Below are 12,450 nucleotides of genomic sequence, written 5' to 3' on the forward strand. Positions count from 1 at the left end.
GGACCCTTGTTGGCAAAGTAATGTCTCTGCTTTTTAATATGCTGTCTAGGTTGGTCATAACTTTTCTTCCAAGGAGCAAGCATCTTTTAATTGCATGGCTGGAGTCACCATCTGCAGTGATTTTGGAGCCCAAAGGAAATTAGTCCTGAATGTACATTGGAAGGACTGATGTTGAAGCTGAAACTCCAATACTTTGGCCATCTGATGCGAAGAGCTGACTCGTTTGAAAAGATCCTGATGCTGGGAAAGATTGAAGGCAGGAGGAGAAGGAGACCACAGAGTATGAGGTGGTTGGATGACATCACCGACTCAATGGACATGAATTTGAGTAAACTGCAGGAGCTGGTGATGGACAGGGAGGCCTGGTGTGCTGCAGTCCATGGGGTCGCAAAGAGTCGGACATGATTGAGCGACTGAACTGAACTGAACTGAACTATTAATAGTGGATGATAATGAGCACATAGCCCCAGGCTTCCTGGAGCCTAAGAACCGATAATGTTAACCTCTCCCACACCACCCTGTTCCATCACCATCAGCCAATCAGAGAACTGTGCACAAGCTGACCACCTACCTTGTGATCCCCTTCCCACACGTGGCTTTTAAAAATGCCTTGCAGAAACACTTTGGGGAGCATGGGGCTTTTTAGGGCATGGCCCTGCAATAAACCTTTCTCTGCTGCAAACTCCAACATTTGTTTGTTTGGCCTCACTGTGCATTGGGCACAAGAACTTGCCCTAGCAGCATTGGTTTCCAGTACAGTCCCCTTACCTGCCTCCGACTCTGAAACCCACATCTGCCTGCACCCCAAAGATATCCACGTTTCATGCCCTGCCCTAAAAGAGCTAGCAAAGGAGCTGCAGAACACTGAGCCAGGAGCCCAGAGACAGCTTCCCACCCCAGGTTTAACAACTGTGACACTGGGAGATGGTGGTTTTGTCACATGGAATATTAGGGGGTTAAGTGGAATGTGGCTGAGGTTCCTTCCCCAGCCAGCATTCTATGAATCTATAAATGGCTTAGCTAATTTTCAAATCTCACTGAGCTCATTGCCTGAAAAATGCCTGAAGTCATGAGTTGAACCTGCTAATAGCACTTTGGAAAAAAAAATAGATTTGAAAAATAAAATATCTGGATCCCTCAAAAGCCATTTGCAAATTCATAACAAGATGAGCCAAATGTAAAAAACAAAGTCATTCACCCTCTTTCGCCTCTAAAATGAAATTTCAAAGGTGAGAATTCTAACAATGAAGAAAAACTTCCTACCCTAAAGCTTAATGTCTCTATAAAAATAGCCCATCAATGACATTATTCAGTAGAGATAAATGAACCCTGGAAAAAGAGAGGGGTTCTGACCACACAACTACAGTGAAAGTGAGCTTGACCCTTCTTCAACCCAATTCCTACCCTCCCCAATCACTCCCATACCTAGAGATACCAATGTTGGTTTTATTGCTGTTGCTGTTGAGTTACTAAGTTGAGTTTGACTTTGTGACCCCAAGGACTGTGGGCAGCTAGGCTCCTCTGTCCATGGGATTCTCCAGGCAAGAATACTGGAGTAGGTTGCCATTTCCTCCTCCCAGGGATCTTCCCTACCCAGCGATCGAACCCGAGGTTCCTTCATTGGCAGGTGAATGCTTTAACCCTGAGCCACCCAGGATAGATTTATTTCTCTTGCCATAAATCCTTAACTTTGATTCATTCAATGCTTTTTCCAAGAAACTAAAAAATATGCTAGGTTAGCATGATCTATACCATTTAACCTGGAGCAAGACACAGATCTCTAGAAAGAAGGGTTTGGCCTTTGGTCTTCTTGCCTCCTCTCCCCTCTTGACCAGAATTCTACCCCATCTGAAGAGCTATGGCATCACTCTTTCACAGCATAAGGCAGGCAAGCAGGCTGGGGCCTGATGTCCAGGGTAGTCTGTGAATTTCAGACACTTTTGTGCACCAAGCCAGGGCATTCACTTCACCTGCTCTTGGGAGCCTCTGTGTCCTGAGCAGGTGGTGAGTCTGATTTAAAAAAAAAAAAAAAAAATAGTGCTTCTTGCTCTAGAAGATTCTCTGGGTCAGTGGAAAAAATTTTGTGGCAAAACCTCAAGTCAGGAGGAGCATGTTCCTACAGCAGTGAGTTCTCACGTAAGACTTAGTGCCTTGACCCTAAGGTGCCTAAGATCTAGGATAGTAACATTCAATTTTGATAAAATTAAGCTTAATTGAAGAATATCACAGTAAGTAAGTTCTAAGTCCCTGACAAGGGTGAAGTCTGTTTAATGAACAGGAAGCAACACTATAAATTTGAGGACCTCACTCTAAGAATGTGGCTGTGTATCTATTCACCATAGTAACCCAGTCCCCACCCAACTGCAGGGTGTGTAATACATTCTCCATTAAGAGTGTGAAAAATAAAATTACCACTCTTAAAGGGCACGACTTTTTCAGTTTGTCTCTCAAACTAGATGTTTCTCCACTGCAGGGACTTAACTCTGCTTTGTCTTTTGCACATTTTCATCCTAAGCTGTAAGCAGATTTATGTCTGGATAGAGAAAGCTCACACAACATAAAGACTTGTCATAAAATAGAAACTCAAATGTCTTCTGAGGGAATAAGTAATTGAAAATTACTTGAAAACAGTTAACAAGATTTTAAAATATATATGCATATATTTCTATATCTTAAATATATTTCTATGTACTTGAATATAGAAATGTGCATATACATACATACAATGAATTTTTAAATTTTGGTTTGTGGTCCAACAGTCCCTTGGTCAAATTTCTCGTCAGAAGCCTGAACGCCTCCTTAACACTCACTATGCATATGGTGATATTTTTTCCTCTATTCTGGGAAAAAGAGGAAAATAACAATTTGTGATCTTCAACTATTTCTCTCAAGGATGTCACATCATGATGTGAATGCATGTTTCTAAGAAAAATAAATTTTACTCGCTTCCAACAAAAGGGTGGCAAATGCTCTCAAAGTTCCTGTGGCAATACCTCACCAAAAATCGTGCTTGGTTGCCGTTGACAGTTCAGTAAAGATGGGAGCAGCATCACCAATAGGACCCCTGTTTAAATTAGGAGTGGATAACTTCACTGCCAATTATTTCTCTCATTGGAGTGGTTCTGTAACAGAGAACCTCTCATTGTTTCAAGCAGACACCAGGTTTAAGAAAGATCCCCAAGAGTAGCCCACCAAAGTCAAAAGTCCAGATTTGCTCAGTTATCTAAATTTGCAAAATGAATGGATCACATAAGCAGAAAGAGAACTCAGTGTAGGAACATATACATGTTGTCTTCTGAGCAGTTACTGCGTTCTGTTTCTGAGCACTGTTCTTGGCACTTAGGAGAATCAGCGAACAAAGCAGATAGAAATTCCTCTCCCGTGAAGTTCACCTCTCCCATCTTTCTGTCAATACTTACCGTTATGACACACAGTTCATGGATGTGCACATTGTGCATAATGCCACTCTAGAAGCAATAAAATACAGACCGGGCTTCCTGATGGCTCAGGGGTGCAGAGTCTGCCTGCCAATGCAGGAGATACCTGGTTTGATCCCTGATCTGGGAGGATCCCACATGCCTGGAGCAGCTAAACAACTACTGAGCCTGTGCTCTGGGTCCCGGGAGTCACAACTACATGACTACTTACCACAACTACTGAAGTCTGAGTGCCCTAGAGCCTATGCTACCCAACAAGAAAAACCACTGCAGTGAGAACCTTGCTCACTGCAACTAGAGAAAAGTCCTTGAAGCAAGGAAGACCCAGCACAGCCAGAAATAAATAAAATTATAAAAATAAATAAAAGACAGACCTTCTCACATCATTCATTTAACATTCAGTATGGTACCTCCAGTGGCCAATACTGGAAAAATGTCAAAATAAGGATACAAAAATAAGGGTGACACAGTCCTTAACCTTGAGGAGTCATCTTTTAGTAGGGAGGCTGAAAGGTAGGAGCATTAGTAACACACGTACAATGATGCTCATTACATAGAAGCTCAGTGGGGGAGAGTCATATCTATTGGGAAATGGAGTGATGGCTTCTGTTACAAGCTGAGATTTAGGATACATCTTAAAAATGGGCAGATTTATAGAAGGATAGAGAATCTAAGAGTAGAAAAAGTATGTATGGAAAAAGTACATAATTATAGGAAAGCACAGAGCATGTTTGGAGAAATGGGGGAAAAAGTCCATTTGTCTGTCCTGAGGTCAAGGGGTATATCAGGCATAGAGCAGGCCACAGCCCATAGACCAATGAGGCTAGCCTGGGTAGCTGGTTCTTTGTTGCATAGAATTTGGCAGCTTGCAGGGTTTTGAACACAGGAGTAACAGGCTCACACTGAAGATGACAAAGTCACGTGGCCCAGAGAAGACAGAGACGGGAGGGCAGAGAGCAGTTTTATAAAGTCCTGGCAACAACAGGAACAACGCAGAAAGGACCTTGTGAACAACACAGATTCAACAATAACTGAGTGACCTGCAGCTGCTTGTTTGGATGCTGAGGAGGAAGCAAAGACAAGTTGTAGCTTGGTCAGAGAGTGCCAGCCAGGATAAATGACACGGAGACCCCATGCCAACCAGATGCCCAGTAATAAAGCCCCCAGCCCCCACCTTGAAGAGTGAGGGAAACAGGGAAAGAAAAGGAGTGTTCTCAGAGGATCCAGACACCTAAGAATACCATCCAAACTCCAACCCAGAGGATCATAAAGAGATTTGTATCCTATAAAGAGTGTCCACTATGTTCCAGGCATGGTTCCAGGCACTGGCAAAGAGATGGATCCTTGATCTAAGTTCATAAGTTAGAAGGGGAGGTGGACAGTAGACACATAAGTTAAGAAAACATGTAAACAAAGCAGGTGGTCCTAAGGGGTGTAAGAATAGAGGGCAAGTTGATGGAAGAGAGCACAGTGTAAACAGATGGTCAGGGAAAGCCTTGTGGAAAGTCTGCTGTTTCATTAACATAGGGGGCAAGCTTAGGGAACTGGGAGACATCTCCCAGGTTGAAGGAACAGCATGTGAGATAAGAATGTGCCCCACATATTCTAGGAAGAATGAGGAGATTGGGGACTGGGACCCGATGTACAGGATAAGAAGAGAGTGAGGCAGGAGTGGGAGGCCAAGAAGTGAAAGTGAAAGTCACTCAGTTGTGTCTGACTCTTTGCAAGCCCATGGACTATACATATGGTCCATGGAATTCTCTAGGCCAGAATACTGGAGTGAGTAGCCTTTCCCTCCTCTAGGGGATGTTCCCAACCCAGGGATCGAACCCAGGCCTCCCACATTGCAGGTGGATTCTTTACCAGCTGAGCCACAAGGGAAGTCCACAAATACTGGAGTGGGTAGCCTATCCCTTCTTCAGCAGATCTTCCCGACCCAGGAATTGAACCAGTGTCTCCTGCGTTGCAGGCAGATTCTTTACCAACGGAGCTATCAGGGAAGCTAAGAAAGGGGTCTGAATTTCATTGCAAGCAGGGGGATTGTAGGCAAAGAAATACAGTAACTCCCCTACATACAATTGAGATGCACTCCAAGAGTGCATTTGTAAGTCCAATTTGTTCGAAAGTCCAACAAAGTTAGCCTAGGCACTCAGTTAACACAACTGGCTGTACAGTACATCACTGCTGCTTTTATGCTTGCTGCCGGACATCCCGAGCTTGAAATAAAGATACTGTACTCTAGAGGATACTGTACAGTGAAGTACATAAAAGCACAACCACGTGTAGAGGATGCATGCAGGTAACAATGTACGCCAGACATGTTAACTAACTTACGTAATTGAACATGTGAACACATGTTCGTATCTTTGAAAGTATCTAACTTGAAGGTTCATATGCAGGGGACTTACTGAAACAGGATTTGTAATTGCTGTGTGTTGTGCTTACGCTACATGCCAGCACCTAAAACAATGACTGACACCTAGCAGATATTTAGTCAGTATCACGTAGACTGCTAAGAGAAGAGATTTGGACAAGAAATGCAGGAAACTGGTTAGTGGTCAAGTGCAAAAGGCAAGTGATCATGGTAGATTAGATAGGAGTGGTGGTGCTGGATGGAGCAGGTGAAGCAAAGGAAGAGTGACTTGCTGAAAGCTAGACTGGGGTGAGAGAGAGAGAGAAACCGGGGACTCAACGGCATTTGGCCTGAGCAACTGGAAAGACAGTTGTCCCTTACAGAGATCACTCCCGGGGCAGGGAGGGTGTAAGCAGGTTTGGGGTGTGAAAATCCAGAGTTGTGTTTTGCACCTGTAGATTTAACTTTTGTGTGGCATTCAAGGGGTGGTGCTGCTGGTGGCATATGTAAGTCTGGCATTCTGGGAATGAGTCAGGACGGGGGAATAAACGAGATCATCAACAAGAAGGCAGTGTTGAGACTGAAGGAAGGAACACATAGGTAAGAAGAGACCTGACAGCCAGGCCCTTCCTGGAGAAGTCCATCACATATGGGTCAAAAGTCAGTACATCAGCAGGGATAAAAACTCAGGGGCCATCAAGAGAGCCTAAGAAAGCAGACCCAAGGAGACAGTAAAAACAAAAAACAAAAAACACCAGGAGAATCCAGCATCCTAGAAGCCAGGAGCATGAGAAAGAGGGAATGGTCCTGGGTGTGAGATGTTGTTGGGAGATCAGAACACTGGGATGGAGAACTGACCACACAGGAGTACAGGGCAAAGAGCACTGGTGATCATCATGGGAAGAGCAGAAGGAAGGGGACAGAAGCCTGGATGGGATGCTGTCGAGAGAGGCCAAGAGAGAGATGAGGCCAGGGCACCAGAGAGCCTCAAAGGAACTGACAGTGCTCTGCTGCATGGCAGGTATTGGTTTTTGATTCATCATCTACATATGTGCTAAACGTGTCATCTGTCTGAATCAAACATTATACATTAAAATATGTCTTTACAGGCTAAGACAAAGAAACCCAGTGTAGAAAACTTTTTCAAGCTGTGTTACAGAAGAGGAAAGAGACCATCCATGGCGGGGAGTATGGAGTCTGTATGGAGGAAGGACCTATAAAATGTAATATGTTAACAGCACACTTGTGTGCCAACTGCGTCTGTAACTATCGTCCCCTCTACCTGCAGGTGCTGTGTCTGCTTGTGGACAGAGGTGGCACCAAGGGCTGGGGTGGGGAGAAAATGCCAGCAAAACCCTCAATTATTTTTTTTCTCAACTTTGAAAAACTCACTTCCACAAAAGTGTGATCGGAAGAGAAGGGGAAGTTTGTTCATTAAGTAGTTTTAAGTTCTAATGGCAACGGTGGATTTCTTTGGTGGCCCAGGGGCTAAGACTCTGCACTCCCAACGCAGGGGGCCCAGGTTCAGTCCCAGGCTGGAGAACTAGATCCCACAGGCAGGATCTGAGTCTGCACGTCACAACTAAAGATCCCACGTGCCGCAATGAAAATCAAAGATCCCGCGGCAACTAAGACCTGGAGCAGCCAAATAAATAAATATAAATATTTTAAACAGTTTTAATGGCAAAGGGCATTAGGGATAACAGTAAGGAAAAAGAAAAGTCCTTTTAAGGATAAAAACCTATTGATTGTGTCCTGCAGCTCTTTGGCTGATCAGTGGATTACAGGAAGGAAGATGACAAATGGCTGGTGGGTCCATTAGCTCTGGTCCTGACAGTAAGCAAGCCAGGTCTAATGTATCTCCCCACGGTTTTTCCCTTTAACCTGAATCTCTGAGTTCCAATATGTAGGACTGAGATTTCTGTTTCTGAAACTGCTGTGACTTAAACCCCCAAAAGCAAAAGCAGGAAACGTTTGTGCAAGTTAAATGGGTGTCAATTTAAGGACAAAGTGATTGAATTACAATCCCTGGCCGTGGATGTGAATTTTAGTCTTTTTTTTTTTTTTTCCTTTCACACTCATGATATTTCCCTGACATCTGTGCAATACAAATAGATCTAGAAAGTGTGAAAGGGAAAATCTGCTCTACTAAATATATAAAAGGGACCCCGCATGAAGTCTCCATGATAGCATTCGTCATCACAGGCCCAGATGGCATCCTTTCCCAGATCTCCCCACCTTCCCCCACCCCCAATATCAGTTTAAGTTCCATCCACTGAATTTGCCCCAAAATACTGCAATGCAATAGATGCCTGATAACACCAGGAGAGCCCATGTGTACCATGAACTCTCATTTTTCAGTCCTCTTTGTGCATCAAACTTGGGGCCAATAAATCAGGAAAAGCATCCTGTGAGCAGTGCACATCACTTACTGCCATGGAATCCAGATGCTTCCTCCAGTGACCTGGGAGCTCAGTAGTCCCTGTGACGTCTTGCCAATGAGTTGATGACATTACTGTCATCCCACATTGGCTGCTTATCATTTTCCCTACAGTTCTCAATTCACAGAACATGACAGCCACTTACCAATACCCACACGACCAAACATTATGGGATGAGATATATATTGGTTTGGCCAAAAAGTTTGTTTGTGTTTTCCCATACCATCTTGCAGGAAAACCCAAACTTTTTGGCCAAACCAATAAATCTCCTATCTAGGACTTGGTTTCTTCAAGTATTTAAGGAGGCTTTAAGACACAAATGTCGGTGGTCAGAAAGTCTGTGAGACATAAATGTGTACCATAAGCAAAATCAGCAGGCGAGCTGGTTTGCCTCTATCTATCCTTGCATCTTCACTTGAGAAGCAACGCTCATGAAAAATGAAAAGGCTGAGACAAGGAGGAAAGTTATGAGGCTCTGACACCTGTATTTGGTGGGGTAGAGTGGGATTGGGTGGGCAGTGCTTCTACAGGCATGTTTTATGGATGTGACAGGACATCAGTGTAGTTAAAAAGAAGAGGCAAAAACAAACAAAAAGAGCAAAATGAGAAGCAGACTGAAATGGAAAGGTACATTGTTATGAATCTTAGGAAATACTTTTGAGTGTAAGAGTTACTCAGCTGGAAGACACACTCAATGACCAAACTAAAAGTGCTTCATAGTAGCTCTTGGAACCTTTGACCATTAATCCCTAAAACTCTAAACATCTGACCCACTGCCCTCCTCACTGGGATCAGAAACTGCCACAAACTTTTCCCTTCAATATAGTAAATTCAGTTTTACAAATAAGAAAGAATTACTGTATTTACAGAGAACAGTGTTAACAGAGAACTTAAAGGGATTATTAGATCCCAGAGACTGACCCACATGGCCTTAAGTATCTCTACTCTCTATATTGCGAAGTTAAATTCTCATTAATATTTTTCACCCTTCAACTGGTAAAATCGCATAAACCAAGAAAAACAATCACAGAATCATGCCGTTAATCCTTTGGGACTACTTGCTTCAACTCCCTCCTTTTGAGGAAGAAGAAACTTAACCTCAGAGAGGAAAAGTGATTTGATAAACACACCCCTGAACATTTCACACTGTGTTCTCTACAAGTCCTTGAACAGCAAACATACTCAGGACTGGATTATAGAAATGGTACGTGGGCACTGAAATTCCGGATTTCCTAACCATAACCTGTGCTGTTTTCTAGGACAGACAGGAAGGAAGTGATGGGAGAGAAGCAGGGGTCTCTCTGTTGGGAGATCCCATCAGGGTGAGAGGGGCAGGAAAGAGGGTTGTCTGTGGGCTAACTGCTGGCTTGTTTCAGAAGCTCAGCTGATGGTGGTTAAAAGTGATTTGAACAAACAATGGGTTTGGTCAGTGGTTTCCCCTGGATGAGTCTGTCATCCTAGCAAGCTCTGGGTGGTGAGACCAAGAGGTGGAGAGAAGGAGGGCTGAGGGATGCTCCCCTTTCTAAGTGCAGGTAAGGGCGCACAGAGTGCTTGTACTGGACATGTTTCCTTCTAAGGCCACAGCTAGAACAGGGCAGTGATCACCTCGATTTTCTCAACATGGACAATCCAGGTCATCCAAGTGAAAAATAAAGAACCCAAACCTCCAGGATCTGAACTTGCAGTCTACATGGGTGGGGCTGGAGCCTCTCTCTGCCTGGATTTGAGTCCCAGATCACTGGTTCCCTTCAGCATCTTACATAACCTCTGATTTGCCTATCTGACTCATGAAGGGAAGAATTCCCACCTACCTCCTACCTAAACAAGTAGAGGGCTTTTTTTTCTGATCTGAGGTCCACAGTCAATATTCCTGAGAACACACCATGTTCAGGGCAAAGTCTGAGGTGTTAGAGAGATGAGACAAAAGAAGCTAACAATGCCCTTGTCCTCAAGGAGTGAGACTGGGGGACTGCGCCCATTCACAACTCAGGTAACTGCAATATGATAAGTGCTGCCTTAGCGGCATGGACGAAAAGGCTGTGGGAAAACAAGACGGGCAGTGATTCATTATGCTTGGCAGGTATTATTATTCCAGGATGTTATTTTGATTGTAACTTAAAAAAAAAAAAAAAAAAAGAGCACACTACTGGGGAAAATTGTGTGGATCAGCATAAATCAATAACCAAATACCTCAACAATCCCTAAACTGTAAAAATTACTATAAGAATTTGAAAACACTTTGCTTGCCTGTTTAAAATAATTGTTGCCTTATTTTTATAACAGGCAACAGTCCTAATAAGTTTTATGAGCAATACCAAATACTACTGGGGAAAGTAAGTGGCAGGCTACTAACAATTGCTATGTAGAATTAAACAGTTATCCTGAGTCTTTCATTAAGAGCAAACAAACAAAATCAATCATCGGAAATCAGCTACAAAAGACAGGGCGGGAATTGCTAATTAAGCCACAACAAGGAGAAAAGTCTGTTATCCAGTTAATCCAACATTCTACTCTATGGCCCAATCCCTATTAAATCTCTTGATATAGTAGACAGAAAATGACCTGTTTGAGTCTTTGGCTAATTTCTTTTATGGGAAATATGCAGACGCTGGGGTTAAAAACAATGCAGGTGTAAAAATAAACCATAAATTCTATCATCAATCCCTGGTGCATATAGTTTGAGGCTATAATTAGCCTTGCTAAATTTAGTAACTTTTCTTACTTCTCCACCATTATCACACAATACTGGAACTGGATAGAAGGACAGAAATCAGCTAGTCCAACTTACATTACAGATAAGGAAGGAGATGCCTGAGACTTGCCTTCCCGTGATCACATCTGGCCTTTTAGCATTTCCCATAATAACAGTAATACTGATGCAAGTACCATAGTAGGTAAATCTTAAAGCAGTCTTTGAAAACACCCATCTTTCAAAGCCAGAAGTGTGAAAGGAACCAAGTGATGCTACATACACACATCACAGCAGCTGCAGTCCCTCAACACTGATGCGGTGATAGGCTGTTTCAGCTCAGGATGTGGTCTCCTTATCCAGTCAATAACGTCACAATCTGAACAAACTTAGGCAATTTGCCTTTATGAAATAACTACCCCAGACAAAAACAGCAGTCATTCCACAGAGCTGCCAACTTGTACTAGCCTGGGATCCCAGAATTAGTCAGAACACAGTTTATTAAGCATAAACTCTCAAGTCCAATATGCCTGTAGGTAGGTCTAGGAATTAAAACATTGCTATATTGTCCCAATGCCACACTCCGGAGGAGGTAGCAAGCAGAGGAAGGGGGCAAGCAAAGGAAGGGGGCAACAGGGAATTCTACACATTATATTTCTCTACCAAACAGGCACACACACCATACCAGGGTAGACATGTGGACTCTAATCCCTTCTTAGTGGAAAACACACATTTTCAAAATGAATCCCCAATCTAGAACGAATTACCGTAATAGCCACAGCCGGAGCGAGTCCGCTGAGGAGAAACGCAGATCTGGCCACCTGCTTTGAGACGCCTTGGACCACGACACTGCCGGGGTCTTTAAAGGCTGGCCTTTTCGGGTAGGGCATCTGCCCTCCTAAATCGCCTTAAGATTCCAGGAAAAGAGAGAAGATGCCTCTCTTAGTCTTTGAACTATGCTGCTCTTCCTGTATCCATTTCTGCTGAACACAGCCTTATCTTTTCAAAGAGAAAAAAAGATAAAAACAAGAGGAGAATTGCACCACTGCAGATGCCAAGAGAAGTAAGCACAAAACTACAGCAACGTCAAATAATATCTTCAGCAACTAGGAAAATCCCCACATGCTGTCTGGTGTCAGCCCAATGCAGACTGGGGTGCGCTGTGCCCGGAATCACAGGAAGCCGGGCAGCTCTGCAGCCTGTGTCCCTGCCAGCTCCCCCCACGCGCTGAAATTCGCCAGGAAGAACTTATGATGCCCAGCTTCTGTATGCAAGACAGGCAGGCAGACCACGCACCCAACACTCCGCGACTCGGCCAAGGGGCCGCGACATCAAAAAGGCAGAGCCATCAGAAGGCACGGGAGGCACGGGGGTTTGAGCCCTCGGATTTTGCTGCATTGTCACGAACTAGGAATGTAGGGGTAGGAGCAACTGCACCTCCAGCCAAAAATGGACCGGACGCATTTTTCCCGGCGGCGCCCTCCCCGCCCGTGTGCAGGTCGCAATACGGTAGGCGACATGACGGGCTGC

The sequence above is a fragment of the Bison bison genome, unplaced genomic scaffold (genome assembly GCF_000754665.1).
Source record: "Bison bison bison isolate TAMUID 2011002044 unplaced genomic scaffold, Bison_UMD1.0 scf7180017864499, whole genome shotgun sequence".
Classification (NCBI taxonomy): Eukaryota; Metazoa; Chordata; class Mammalia; order Artiodactyla; family Bovidae; genus Bison; species Bison bison.